Genomic DNA, 16,006 nt, shown 5'->3' with positions numbered 1-16,006 from the left:
ACCGCGGTTCTGTAACTCGGGATCTCCTCATCTGCCTGCTGCGTCTCTGCCAGCGCCTCAAAGTCTACCCCTTGGGAAAGGGCGTGAATGTTAGGGCGAGACAGCGCATCCGCCACGACATTGACCTTACCCGAAACGTGCCGGACATCCGTCGTGTATTCAGAGACGTAGGACAGATGGCGCTGCAGGCGGGACGACCAGGGATCGGACACCTTCGTGAACATAAAGGTAAGCGGTTTGTGGTCCGTGAACGCGGTGAAGGGCCTACCTTCTAAGAAGTACCTGAAATGCTGGATTGCCAGGCATAGCGCCAACAGTTCCCAGTCAAAAGCACTGTATTTGAGCTCGGGTGGTCGCAGGTGTTTGCTGAAAAACGCCAGGGGTTGCCAGCGGCCCGCGATGAGTTGCTCCAGTACCCCACCGACTGCTGTGTTAGATGCGTCCACTGTGAGGGCGGTAGGGACATCCATTCTGGGGTGCACTAGCATCACGGCATTTGCCAAGGCTTCTTTCATTTTAATGAAAGCGGTGGCGGACTCCTCGTCCCAGGTAATGTCCTTGCCCGGACCCAACATCAGGGCGAACAGGGGGCGCATGATTTGGGCGGCTGAAGGGAGGAAGCGGTGGTAGAAATTTACCATACCCACGAATTCCTGAAGGCCTTTGATTGTGGTGGGTCGGGGGAAATGGTGGACTGCGTCTACCTTAGCGGGCAGAGGGGTTGCCCCGCCTGTGGCCCAGGAAGTCGATGGTGTTTAGCCCGAACTGGCATTTGGCCGGGTTGATTGTCAGGCCATATTCACTCAGTCGGGCGTAGAGTTGACGGAGGTGGGACAGATGCTCCTGACGACTGCTGCTGGCTATGAGGATGTCGTCCAAATAGATGAAAGCGAAGTCCAGGTCGCGTCCCACCGCGTCCATTAACCGCTGAAACGTCTGTGCGGCACTCTTTAGGCCGAACGGCATGCGGAGGAACTCGAAAAGGCCGAACGGGGTGATGAGTTCCGTTTTGGGGACGTCATCGGGATTTGATGGTATCCCCAGACGAGGTCTACCTTGGAGAAGATCCATGCGCCGTGCAGGTTTGCTGCAAAGTCCTGAATGTGCGGCACAGGGTAGCGGTCCGGTGTTGTAGCCTCGTTCAGCCTGCGGTAGTTGCCGCATGGTCTCCAGCCCCCAGTCGCTTTGGGCACCATGTGCAGGGGGGAGGCCCATGGGCTGTCGGACCGCTGTATGATCCCCAATTCCTCCATCCTCTTGAACTCCTCCTTTGCCAGGTGGAGCTTGTCCGGGGGGAGCCTTCGAGCACGGGCATGGAGGGGTGGTCCCTGTGTCGGGATGTGGTGCTGTACTCCGTGTCTGGGCATGACTGCCATGAACTGCGGTGCCAGAACCGATGGGAAATCCGCCAGGACTCTGGTGAAGTCGTTGTCGGACAGCGTGATGGAGTCGAGGTGTGGGGCCGGCAACTGGGCTTCACCCAGGAAGAACATCTGAAAGGTCTCGGCGTGGACCAGTCTCTGCCTCGGCAGGTCGACCAGTAGGCTGTGAGACCGCAAAAAATCCGCACCCAGAAGAGGTTGGGCTACGGCGGCCAGTGTGAAGTCCCACGTGAACCGGCTGGAGCCGAACTGTAGCTGCACCATACGGGTGCCGTAGGTCCTTACCGTGCTGCCGTTCACGGCCCTCAGGGTGGGACCTGGTTCTCTGTTGCGGGTGTCGTAACTCGTTGGAGGTAAGACGCTGATCTCGGCACCAGTGTCGACCAAAAACCGGCGTCCCGACCGCTTGTCCCACACATACAGGAGGCTATCCCGATGGCCAGCCGCCGTAGCCATCAGCGGCGGCTGGCCCTGGTGTTTCCCGGGAACTTGCAGGGCGGGCGACAGCGGCGGGCTTCTGCGCCCCACCACTGGTGGTAGAAGCACCATTGTTCGTTGGTCTCCTCACCCCTGCCTCTGGGGTTAGCGGGCTCTGTGGCCGGGCCTGGTCTGGTTTGCTGCTGGGAGCGTGGCCTGGTGATCTGTGTGACGGACGCCCCACTCTCCTTCTTGGCATTACACAGCGACCCCCGGGCTGTCACCTTCCGGGGGTCGCTGAAATCTGCGTCGGACAGCAGCAGGCGTATGTCCTCGGGCAGCTGCTCCAGGAATGCCTGCTCAAACATGAGGCAGGGCTTGTGATCTCCGGCCAGAGACAACATCTCATTCATTAAAGCCAATGGAGGTCTGTCTCCCAAACCATCCAGGTGCAGTAAGCGGGCAGCTCGCTCGCGCCGTGAGAGTCCGAAAGTCCTTATGAGCAAGGCTTTGAATTCTGTGTATTTGCTGTCCGCTGGGGGAGACTGTATGAACTCCTCAACCTGGGCCGCTGTGTCCTGATCGAGGGAGCTCACCACGTAGTAGTAACGTGTGTCCTCTGAGGTTATCTGCCAAATGTGGAACTGGGCTTCTGCTTGCTGGAACCATAGGTGAGGTCACAGCGTCCAGAAGCTTGGCAGTTTCAACGAAACTGTATGAACAGATGCAGCGTCGGTCATCTCTGGTCCAAATATCGTTTGGGCCGTCGGGGTCAGCAATTGTAGCAGTGTGCTACACACAGCGCTGAAATAACGACACAGAGTCGGTAAACTGCAGTTAAAAAAGATTTTATTCGAACTTCGCGGCCTCGCTTTAAAGCCTCCCTGATCCCGCCCTCCCCACGCGCGGATGCTGTAGGGGGCACGTATTCACAGTCCCGCGCGGGCTTTTCCCCTTGTTGGTGAAGCAGACTTGGCGCCCTTTTGGGACTGGCCTTTATGCCAGAGCGCTGGCTATTTGTGAGCCGGTTCGAGTGTGCTAGGAAGTGGGTCGCCACAGACTGTTATTTTGAACTTTGAAGTACGTATAGGAGATGTCCTTCTAGCATATGATGTGTAGGGAGATGTTTATAAAGGAAACAGAGGAAGGCTTAGAGGAGTCACAAAAATATCACTGTGAGATAAGATTATGGTAATTTTGAAGGCATTGGTGGGACTATGGTAGAGATTTATACATCTTGCTGAACACAAGAGAGGTACCAGATGATCGGAGAATGGTAAATGTGGATCCTTTTCAAGAAAGACTGCAGCAAAAAGCTAGGTAACTATAGTCTTGTGAGGGTAACATTGGTAACAAGGAAGATTTTGGAAGAAATTCTGAGGGAAAGGATTAATGATCACTTGGAAAAGCAGGAACTAATTAGAGATAGTCAGCATGGCGTTTCAAGGACAGATCCTGACTGACCAATTTGATTGAATTATTTCAAGAGTTAATAAAGCATATCACTGAGGGTGGGGTATTAGAAGTGATTTACATGGACTTTACAAGGGAAACAGTTTCTCATGGTTAAGGCCCATGAGATTCAGGGTAAATTGGCAAACTGGATCCAAAATTGGTTTGGGAATAAGAGAAAGAAGTTGACGATAGTAGGAAGTTTATGTAATTGGATGCCTGTATCCAGTGGTGTCCTACAAGGATCTGTACTGGGACCCCTGCTATAATACAGTATATGTGAATGACTTAGATGCGGATGAAGGAAGCCTAATCAGTAAATTCTCATATGGCATTAAGTAAGAGGAGTTGCTGACATTATGCAAGATAGTCTTAAACTGCAGAGGGATATCAATGTGTTGGTGAAATGGGTTAACAAATAGCTAATAGAGATTAATTCAGACAAAGGTGAGCTGATGCATTTTTGGAGCGCTAATCAGGCAGGATATCATGTATAATCAGTAATATCATATATAATCATAGAATAACATACAGACTTGGAGCATGTCTATAAATCCTGGAAGGTGACAACACAGGTTGAAAATGTGGTTAGGAAAGCATATCAGATACTAGACTTCATCAGTTGGTGCATCGAATACAAAAAATAGTCAGTGAAGTTATACTTCAACTTTATAAAATGTTGGTCTGACCTCAGCTGAAGTTAGTTCAAAGTTCAAAGTAAATTTATTATCAGAGTTCATATATGTCTCCATATATATTCATTTTCTTGTGGGCATACTCAATAAATCCAATAACCATAGTAGAATCCATGAAAGACCACACCAACAGGATTGACCCTAACCCTAACCCAGTATGTAAAAGACCACAAACTGTGCAAGTACAGAAAGAAAGAAATAAAGAAATAATAAGAATAATAAATAAATAAACAATAAATATCGAGAACATGAGATAAAGAATCCTTGAAAGTGAGTCCATAGATTGTGAAAACAGTTCAGTGATGGGGCAAGTAAAGTGTGTGAAGTTATCCTGTTTGATTCAAGAGACTGAAGGGTAATTACTGTTCCTGAACCTGGTGGTGTGAGTCCTGAGGCTCCTGTGTCTTCTTCCTGATGGCGGCAGTGAGAGGAGAGCATGACTTGGCTGGTATGTGCAGTTCTGGTCACTATATCTAGGAAAGATGTAATAGTGCTGGAGGGGATGCAAAGCAGGCTTACCAGGATGTTATTCACAAGAAGAGATTGGAAAAGCTAGGACAGTTCATCCTGATTAATGTGGTATATTAAATTATGATAGGTATAGATAAGATGGAATGCAAGAAATTTTTCCCCATATCTAAGCTGGATAAATTTAAAGATTTAGGACGGGGGGGGGGGAAGATTTAGAAAGCACGTGAGAAGCATCCTCTTCAACATCAAAGTCGAGTTTATTTTATAATATGCACAAGTACATGTATGCACAGATACAATGAAAACTTGCACTAGCTTCATAGACACGTAGCAACAGTGACACAACTTTGCAAGAAAAACAAATTATATAAATTCTACTAAATTATAGAAGAAAGAACACAATTAGAACAAAAAGGTGATCAATGTAGCCATGTCACTGCTATGCAGAGAAAGTAATTGAGCTTGCACACATGGCTCAAGTACTGAATAGCTGAAGAGAAATAGGTGCCTTTGAACAAGGGAGTAATGGACTTCTATACTTGAGCTTTCTGTACCTCCTGCCTAACAGTGGCTGTGAGAAGATAGCATGGCCTGGACAATGGAGACCTTTGATAATAGATGTTATCTTCTTGAGGCAATGCCTCATATAGATACTTGCGATGGTGGAGAGGTATACACTAGTGTTGTACTAGGCTGTGTCTGCTACTCTCTGCACCTTCTTACATCCATGCATATTTGAATTGCCATACTAGACCATGAAAGAAACTGATTAGTATCTGGAATGCACTGCTTAAGAGAGTGGTGGAAGTTAGGTAACTGAAAGCATCTCCGTTAGCTGATCTCAAAGTGTATCTTTATTCCTAAGTAAATATTTATCAAATGATTACATGGAGTTTAGAAGTGTGATTCTAAGCCCACTTAATGGAAGCTGTCTCACAATACATTGCTCTATAAACAAAAGAAATCTAACTATTTGACTCCCTTTGCTCAAGGTAAGTAGTTTTGTTGTCCTTACATGATCACATACCTTTGACATTCAAGAGAATTCCATTGCTATTTGCCCAAAATCCACATCCTTCCAGTCAACTTTAACCAGAAACTCAGTTGGACCAGGCACATAAATGCTGTGGTTTCAAGAGCACTTCAGATACTGGATGTCCTGTGGTAAATGACTCATCTGACAACCCAAAGCCATTCTCATGTATAGTTATTTTCGGAGTCTTCCAAAATCTCCTTATAGATTTAGGTGTTGAACTAGATTTTAGACTCTGGTTCTGGATCTGAAGTCAAAGAGGCTCTGTTCCTTTGTGGGGTTTGCTTTGCTTTGATATTCTACTTCTTTTAAACTGCACTGGATTCAAAATTCAACACTTCATGACTGAGTCATTCATCACCCAGACTTCACTCAAGCAGAGATCATTTGATGTCCTTTAGATTTTTGCTGCAATTTCAGTTGAATATCTCTTGCCCAGCTGTTTCCTACCTCCCACATGTGAGGTTGAATTGTTGGAAGGAGGACAAAGAGCACAAAGTTGCTTCTTCTGCTTGAAGCTGCCTTCTTTCTTATTAGTGTCAACGTGATGTTTCTGATCCAACTGCTTTTATCCTTCTCCAGAAGTCAGATTTGTTGATCAAAGCTCAAGCATATTCTTGATCTGTTTATCGGAAGTTTTACACCGGATAGTAGCATGCTGAATGGCTGTGTACTTCAGCATGAAGTAGACTAACGGTATTTATGATTCATGCTGAATTTTATACAACACTTCCTTCTGAAAGCTTCCTTAACTATTCTCACTGGTCTCTCTACTACTTTGACCAATCAGGAGATCAGGAGCTTGAGAAGACAGAATTTCACTCAGGTTCACTGACCGAGTACAAAAAGGCAGCAACTCACGGCAGTTTTTTTGGAGCTTTGACCAGAGACCAATTGGAGGTTGGAATTGAAAACAAGTGAAAACAAACTCATGAAAGGCAGGAGCAAGCAGAGTGGACAGAGTTAGAGTTGAGATTTTGTGGCTTTAGCTCTTTGAGGATTCAGTCAGAGAAGACAAAAACAAAAAGCTGCAGATAGAGGCCCCCCGTCCCACCAATTCTTTACATTTAATCAGTTAGAACAGTAGAGATGCCAGGTAGGATAGCGGAATGCTCCTCCTGCAGGATGTGGGAAGGCAGGGAGAACTTCCAGTGTCCCTGATAACCACAACCGTGAGAAGTGCATCCAGCTGCAGCTTCTAACAATCCACATTAAGGAGTTGGAGCTGGAACTGGATGAACTCCAGATCATTCGAGAGGCTGAAGGGGTAATAGATAGGACATATAGAGAGGTAGTTAAACCCAATGTGCAGGACACAGGAAACTGTGTGACACTTTGGAAGGGGAAAGGGGTTAAGGAGCCAGTGCAGAGTAACAACTGTGACCATCCCTCAGCAACAGGTATATCACTTTGGATACTGTTGGGGGTGGGGGATGACCTTGCAGAGGAAAGTCACAGTGGTAGGGTTTCTGGCACTGAATCTGGCTCTGTAACTCAGAAGGGAAAGGGAGAGAAGAGGCAAGCTGTGGTGATAGGTTAGTTAGGGGAACAGAAACGAGGTTCTGTGGGCAAGAATGAGATTCCCAGATGGTATGTTGCCTCCCGGGTGCCAGGGTTTGGGATATCTCAGATTGAGTCCTTATCATTCTTAAGCAGGAGGGTGAACAGCCAGAAGTCGTGGTCCATGTAGGTGCCAATGACATGGGTAGGATGAGTGACAAGGTTCTGCAAAGGGAATTCAAGGAATTAGGTTGTAAGTTTAAAGGGCAGGACTTCCAAGACTGATCTCAAGATTGCTACCTGTGCTGTGTGCTAATGAGGCCAGAACAAGGAAGATTATATGGTTTAATACATGGCTCAGGAGTTGGTGTAGGAGGGAGGGCATAAGGTTTTGGATCATTGGGCTTTCTTCCAGGGAAGGTGGGACCTGTACAGAAGAGATGATTTTCACCTGAACTGGAGGGGGACCAATATCCTAGAGGGAAGGTTTGATAATGCTGCACGGTGGGGTTTCATTCGAGTTGCAGGGGGACGGGAACCAGACGGTCAAAACAGTTCACGGAGAGGTTGTGGAGGTAGATGTCGGAAAGATCTCAGACAAAGTCAGGAATCAAAAGGTTGAGCATGGTGTGACTAATGTCCTGAACTACATATACTTCCATGCAAGAAGTATCATAGGAAAGGTGGATGAGCTCAGAGCACAGAACAACACCTGGAATTATGACATTGCAGCCATTAGAGAGACTTGGTTGCAGGAGGACAGGACTGGCAGCTCGGTATTCCGGGATTCCGTTGTCTTAGACAGCCAGAGCGGAAGGGATTAAAGGAGTAGTCAGGGAAAATGTCACATTTTTGGTAAGTCTCAATGAGATCCCCCAGCATTTTTCTAAATTCCAGTGAGAGCAGGGCTAAAGCTGCCAAGCACTCCTCTTATGTTAACTCTTTCACTCTCAGAATCATCTTCATGAACTCTCCTCTGGACTCTCTCCAATGACAACATATCCTTTCTGAGATAAGGGGCCCAAAACTTTTGACAACACTCCAACTGCGGCCTGACTAATGTCTTCTAAAGCTTCACCATTATTTCCTTGTTTTTATAATTCTATTCCCCTTGAAATAAATGCCAGCATTGCATTTGCCTTCTTTACTAGATTCAACCTCTGAATTAACCTTCTGGGAGTCTTGCACAAGGACTCCTAAGTCACTTTGTACCTCTAATGTTTGTATTTTTCCTATTTCAATAATAGTCTACACTATTGTTCCTTTTACCAGAATTCATTATCATACACTTCCTAACACTGTACCATATGTACCTGTGAGAATAAAAGGTAAAATTAACAAGTGCAGGGAACCTTGGTTTTTCAAGAGATATTAACCCTGATTAAGAGAAAAAGGGAGGTGCATTGCAGGAGTAGGCAGGTAGGAATAAATGAGGTGCTTATGAAGTACAAGAATTGCAAGAGAACCCTCAAGAATGAAATGGAGGGCTAAAAGAAAGCATGAATTTTCTCTAGCAGACAAGGTGAAGGAGAATCCTGAGGGATTCTACAGATATGATAAGAACAAAAGGATTGCACAGGGCAAAATTGGTCCTCTGGAAGATCAGAATGGTCATGCATGTATGAAGCCAAAACAGATGGGGAAGATCTGAAATAATTTCTTTGCATTGGCCTTTACTCGGGAGAAGGATACAGTCTATAGAAGTGAGGCAAAGCACATCAATTTCATGGACCAATTACAGAGGAGGACATGTTTACTACCCTGCAGCAAATCAGGGTGGATAAATCCCCAGGGCCAGACAAGATATTCCCACAGACCCTACAGGAGACAAGTGCAGAAATTGCCAGGACCCTAGCAGAGATATTTAAATCATCCTCAGTGACAGGAGAGGTACCAGAGGATTGGTAGATAGCGAATGATGTTCCACTGCTTAAAAAAGGCTCTAAACATAAACCAGGAAATTATAGGCCAGTGAGTCTGTGTCAGATGGGGACATGAGGCTGGACCCAAGTGCAGGATGCAAGCACTGAAGTACTAGGGGCAGGACAGGAACAATTGAAGGATAGAACAAGATGGGGAGACCGTGGCATGCATGAGGGACATGGCGTTCAAGGTGATCCTGGGGTTCAGAGAAAGTTCAGGGCAAGGCAGGATCTTGGCTAGGCTAGAGGATGGGTCTATGGGACAAGGAATGCTGGGAGAATAGCCCCCTGGGTGGGCCACATAACTCCAGGGCAGGGCCCAGCCTCCCAGGCAGGAACATAGGGGCCTGGGTAGGTCATGGGGCACCTGGGAAGGATGCAGGGCACAACCCATCAGAAGTGAGGGGTAGAAAAGGGTCAGAGTCCTCTGGGCAGGGCCCAGCCTCCCAGGCAGGTCACAGGACACAACCCATCAGAAGCAAGGGGTAGGAAAGGGCAGAGTCCCCTACCAGGCAACAGCAGTCCAGCCTGCTTACCCAAAACAGGCAATGGATAGACATCAGGTGCACCTCCTTAAGCCAAGATGATCCTATTTGGGCTTAAGGGTGAAAGGAGGGATGGCTACAAGACCCAGAGTCTGGAGTCCACGGACCGGATCAAGAGATGCAGTCTCCAGACCATAACAGTCTGACTTCAGCTTGGAAAAGTTATTGGGAGGTATTCTAAGGGACCGGATATACAAGTATTTCAATAGACATGGATTGATAGACATGTCTAACCAATCTATTAGAGTTTTTTAGGGAAGTTACTAGTAAAGTGGATGAAGGCAAGGCAGTAGATGCTGTCTACATAGACTTTAGCAAGACATTTGACAAGTTCCTGCATGGAAGGTTGGTCAAGAAGGTTCCATCGCTTGGCATTCAGGATATTAAACTACAGTATGGATTAGCTTTGTGGGAGAAGCCAGAGAGTGGTAGTAGATGGTTGCCTCTCTGACTGGAGGCCTGTGATTAGTGGTGTGCCACTGGGATCGGTGCTGGGTCTGTTGTTGTTTGAAATCTCTATCAGTGATTTGGATGATGATGTGGTCAACTGGATCAGCAAATTTCCAGATGATACCAAGATTGGGGGTGTAGTGGATGGCAAGGAAGGCTATCCTGGCTTGCAGAGGGATCAGTTGGAAAAATGGGCGGAAAGGTGGCAGATGGAGTTTAATGCAGAGAAGTTCATGGTTTTGCACTTCAGTAGGACCAACCAGGGTAGGTCTTACAGTGAACAGTAGGGCACTGAGGAGTGCGGTAGAAAAAAAAGGGATTTGGGAACACAGACCCATAATTCATTGAACCGTAGATTGGGTCGTAAAGAAAGCTTTTGGCATATTGACCTTCATAAATCAAAGTTTTGAGTACAGGAGAAGGGATGTTATGCTGAAGTTGTATAAGACATTAATGAGGCCTAATTTGGAGAACTGTGTGCAGTTTTGGCCACCTATCTACAGGAAAGATGTAAACAAGGTTGAAAGAGCACAGAGAAAATTTACAAGGGTGTTACTGGAACTGGATATTCTGAGTTATAAGGAAAGATCAAATAGGTTAGGACTTTATTCCTGAAGATATCTAAATCTGAGTGGTGATTTGATAGAGGTATGCAAACTTATGAGGGGTATAAATAGGGTAAATACAAGCAGGCTTTTTCCACTGAGGTTGGGTGGGATTACAAGCAAAGGTCATGGGTTAAGGGTGAAAGGTGAAAAGCTTAAGGGGAACATGAGGGGAATCTCCTTCACTCAGAGGGTTATAAGAGTGTGGAACGAGGTGCCACCACAAGTGGTGCATGCGAGCACAATTTCAACGTTTAAGAGAAGTTTGGATAGGTACGTGGATAGTAGGGATAAGGAGGGCTATGGTCCCAGTGTGGGTCAATGGAAGTAGGCAGTTTGAATGGTTTTGGCATGAACTAGATGGGCTGAAGGGCCTGTTTATGTGCTGTACTTCTCTATGGCTCCATGAATCTATTGTACTATTTGAATTCAGGTGATAGGAAGAAACAAGAATATGTTTGATACCATTCCATTTCATAAAGGTTGCCCACAGAGCAGATGGAAAGTAAAGAGTAACAGAAAGAAGCTGTTTACCCTTTACGTGGATCTCAGAGCAATTCTAGTATTCATGAACCCATATGTTTCACTTCAGTGTATTTACAGAGGTTAAGCAGATCATGAGAACTGCAATTCCCCTTTTCACAGAAGTTTACATGTACTCTTTGAAGCGCCTCAGTAAATCATCATAACCACGTCAGCAAAGCAATCTTTGGTGACTTCTTCCTACATTTTGACAAATATTTCATTTCCATTCTGATAATTCAGACAGTTTCCAAATAGGGGCAGTAAATGAAGTGTTTGTAATTGTTTTCATATTGATTAGTCCTGTGTGTCCAGTATGAGAATTTAATCAATTTCTTTCTCCATCTCACAGTATGTATTACTGCTCCAAAGCACAACTTGATGCATCCCTACTCACATGGTAAACATTAGCAATAATTCTGGAACAGTTTCACATTCCCTGCACTTTCCCAGTCAGTGTCTGTCTGTACAGATTTTTGCAAGGAAGCAGAGGGTGATGGTTAAGTGTTATTTATCAGACTAGAGGTCTGAGTCTAGTGTTGTGCCACAGGGATCAATATGGTTTGTAATTTATATAAATGATTTGAATGGAAATGTACAAAGCGTGGCTTATAAGTTTGCAGCTGATATTGAAATAACTGGTGTTGTAGACAGTATAGAAGGTTATGAAGAATTACAGGACCATCTTGATCAGCTATGTGGGCTGAGGATTTGCAAATAGCTTTTTATCCAGATAAATGTGTTGTATGGGATTTTGGGAGATCATACCAGGGTAGGAATTGTATAGTGAATGGTAGGGTCCAGGGGAGTGTTATGAAACAGAGGGGTGTAGGAGTGCAGATACATTGTTGCTGAAAACATGCCAATGGCTATACTTCATCAGGAGATTGAGGAGGTTTGGTATCTCTGGAAAATTTCTACAGAGGTACTGTGGACAGCATTATGACTGGTTGCAATACCACCTGGTATGAAGGCTCCAGCGCACAGGAACAAAAGAGGATGAGAGGGTTGAAGACTCAGCCAGCTTTTCGGGGGCACAGCCCTCCCCCCACCATCAAGGACATCTTCAAAAGGCATAGCCTCAAGAAGGTGCCATCCATCATTAAGAATCTTCATCAACCAGGAGATGTCCTTTTCTCATCTGAGAGGACATACAGCTGCTGGAGTCCCAAACTCAACACTTTAACCAACACCGCTTGTCCTTCCGCCATCAGAATTCTGAACAGTCCTCAGAACTATGAACACCACCTCACTCACTCTATCTCTTTTGCACAATTCATTTATTTTATATTGTAACAGAGTAAAAAAAATCATGACATAGTTCAGTGATAATAAGCCTGATTCTGATTTTAAATAAACCTCATTTTAATTTTGATTTTTAATTCTGAATCTGTTTTGGGCTTTTTCAAAAGTCTGGCTTTGCAATTGCATAATTTACACTGCATGGTGTAAATTTGCCTGTTTTGCCAGTGTAGCTGTTCTCCAACAAATTGTCACACCATCCCAACAATTCATAAAGTTGCGATGTTGAAGTGTTCCCATGTGTAGCTTAGGTTGCTGCAACCAGTCTCTCCTTTGAAGTTACGCCATTTTTATTGTTTGCTTAGTTGATGGGTGGCTGTATTCATTGTTTATTGTAAAATAAGAACAGAAGATGTGGGAAATAATCATCAGGTTACATACATCATAGACATAGAACACAGATCATTACAGCATGGGACAGGCCCTTTGGTCAATGATGTCTGTACCAATTTAAAATGCACATGTCTATATATTGTCTATGTCCCACAATTTCCTGCCTGTTCATGCATCTGTTTAAATCCCTCCTAATTTTGCTGTCATATGTACTTATATGTCCTCTGGCAGCAAGTTCCAGGCGCACATTTGCCTTTGAAAGTCTCCTTGAAACTTTTCTTCCCTCACTTTAAAGCTATGCCTTCCAATATTTGACATTTCCACGCTAACAAGCAATATCCTACCTGTTCTGCTTATAATTTATATACTATCAGGGAAGAGAAATTAAAGATAACAAATCAGGAGACAAGCAAAGTTTGTGAAGCTGCAGGGGAAATGGGGGAGGGGATGTCTGATATTTTTGACTCCCTTGCTTCTGTTATTTTTTGGGAGTGGAGAAGATGGCCAGCCTGACCTGCCAGGGATGTATTGCTACTTTTCATTACACACCCCTACATTCCTTTGTCCACGTTCTTGCTCTCCTACAGTTCTCATTCACTCATTGACCAGATAACTTTCTTTACAGTTTACCACTCTCACCCTGGTTTAACACGTTCCCCCTCTCCCACCCTCCCTGGTTTTATTTGTGGTATAAGTGATGCTGAGTCCCAGCCCCTCATTGTCAAAGTACATCTATTCATTATCAAAGTATGCATACTCTATACAACCTTGAGATTCGTCTTCTTACAGGCAAGCACAAAACAAAGAAACCCAATAGAACCCATTAAAACAAGACCATCAAGTCCCCAACGTGCAGAGAAATATACAAAGAAAAAAATCCATGCAAGCAATTAAAGTAAGCAAACAGCATTCATAAAGTGAGCCCACACTGAGGTAGCTGCAGGCCACAGCCACAGATTGGTGCAGAGATGAGTAAACCTCATGGAGTAACAAGTTGAGGTTCAGCATGGAAATGAGTAATTTGAAGGAGCAGCAATTTGAACTAGCCCGTGCCTCACCTCCGGCCACAACACCCTCTCCTTTTCAATCTGGCCCGGCACTTAAATCATACAGACCCTGCCATTTCGATACACACCCAGGCCGCTGCCCACCCACCTCAATTTGGCAGGTACCTAATTTTTCCAATTCAGCTCGGCACTTAAATCGATCAAACCTCGGGTCTTTCCTTGCCCTCAGACCCGGGTCTGGACCCCCCCTCCCAGACTCTGCCCACCTTGCATCAGTTCTGCTGTATCAAATTGCCTCTAAGTTCACTCCACGATAAGCCAAATATTGGCTCATTCTCCAGCCCAAACCCCAACACCTTGATTCAGCCCATACACACCACGTCACGACCATCCTGCACTTTTGAGACTTCTGTTCCCAGTGCAAAAATGCCAGATTATACAGGTGGTTCAAAAGCTCAACTCCGACATGTAAACTACAGTCTATTCTTTACAGTGGTCATTTAGCTGAAAAGGTATAATTAATTATGTATTTCGTTGTTTTCTTTGTTTTATTTGCCACCAGCAAGCAGTTGCTGAGTTTCACCAGCACCATCTTGAACCATTTATTGAGTAAACTTTCAAACTGTGAAGACATAGGAGCAGAATGAGGCCATCTGGCCCATCGAGTCTGCTTCGCCATTCAATCATGGCTGATCCTTTTTCCCCTTCCTCAGTCCCACTTTCTGGCCTTCTCCCCATAAGCTTCGATACCATGTCCAATCAAGAACTTATCAAGCTGTACTTTAAATACACTCAACGATCCAGCCTCCACGGCTGCCTGAGGTAATAAATTCCACAAATTCCCCACCCTCTGGCTAAAGAAATTTCTCTGATTCTCTGTTTTGAAAGGGCACCCCTGTATCCTGAGGCTGTGCCCTCTTACCCTAGACACCCCCACCATGAGAAACATCCTCACCACATCTACTCCATCTAGGCCTTTCAACATTCGAAAGGTTCCCCCCCCCCATTCTTCTAAATTCCAACAAATACAGACCCAGAACTATCAAGCCTTCCTCTTATGATAACCCTTTCATTCCCAGAATCATCCTTGTGAACCTCCTCTGAACCCTCTCCTTTCTTAGATGAGGAGCCCAAAACTGTTCACAATACTCAAGGTGAGGCCTCACCAGTACCTTATAAAGCCTCAACATCACATCCCTGCTCTTGAATTCTAGACCTCTTGAAATCAATGCTAACATTCCTCACCACTGAATCTACCTGCAAGTTAGCCTTTAGGATGTTCTGCACAAGGACTCCCAAGTCCCTTTGCACCTCAGATTTTTGGATTTTCTCCCCATTTAGAAAATAGTTTGTACATTTATTTCTTCTACCAAAGTGCATGTCCAAGCATTTTCCAACATTGTATTTCATTTGCCACTTTCTTGCCCGTTCTCCAAATCTGTCTAAGTCCTTTTGCAGCCTACCTGTTTCCTCAATACTACATACCCCTCCACGAATCTTTGTATTAGCTGCCAACTTGGCAACAAGGCCATCTATTCCATCATCTAAATCATTGACAGACAGCATAAAAAGAAGTGTTCCCAACACTGACTCCCTGTGGAACACCACTAGTCACTGGCTGCCAACCAGAAAAGGATCCTGTTATTCCCAACTTGCTGCCTCCTACCAATCAGCTGATGCTCTAACCATGCCAGTAACTTTCCTGTAATACCATGGGCTCTTAACTTGGTAAGCAGAAGACCTTATTTCTGTTATTTTGAATGCCCCAAAACAATTCTGGGAGCCTATTCCTTGACTTGATTCTGCAGGCTGTTGAAATGTGATCTTTCTTTTGGCAAGTGAAAGCATATGGCAAATGATGGCCATTGCAAGAACAACAATTAATTTAGCTAGGACTCATTGGTACGCATTTTCAGGACCATGAACCTTGCTACTGCTTTCTGACAGCGGGGTGTAACTAAACTAGTTACTTTTGCTGCTTAATATATTTGGAAGGCCATTTCCAAAGCATGGCACTTTTACATGCAGGTTCAAATGTCAGGTTTTATGTGCTAAATAGCTTTGACTGAATTTATTCATCTATTATTCCACACACAACCTGAGACACAATTCAAACAAGCACAAAAATTGCAATGCTAAGGTAAGTTCTTTAGTGAAATAAAGGATCGATTAGTTGCCTCGCAACACACACAATTTCCAGATTTCCAGCATCTGCAGAATTTCCCGTGTTTATGATTAATTGCCTCACCTTGTTTCTGGCTACTTAATGGTTTTGGATCAAAGACATTTTCCAATTTCTGCATGGTATCTTTAAAAAAGACATTTTTCAACTCACTTGATGCAAGATTAGTCAGTGCTGTTTCCTGTAGC

The sequence above is a fragment of the Hemitrygon akajei genome, chromosome 9 (assembly GCF_048418815.1).
Source record: "Hemitrygon akajei chromosome 9, sHemAka1.3, whole genome shotgun sequence".
Taxonomy (NCBI): Eukaryota; Metazoa; Chordata; class Chondrichthyes; order Myliobatiformes; family Dasyatidae; genus Hemitrygon; species Hemitrygon akajei.
This window is presented reverse-complemented; position numbering follows the sequence as displayed.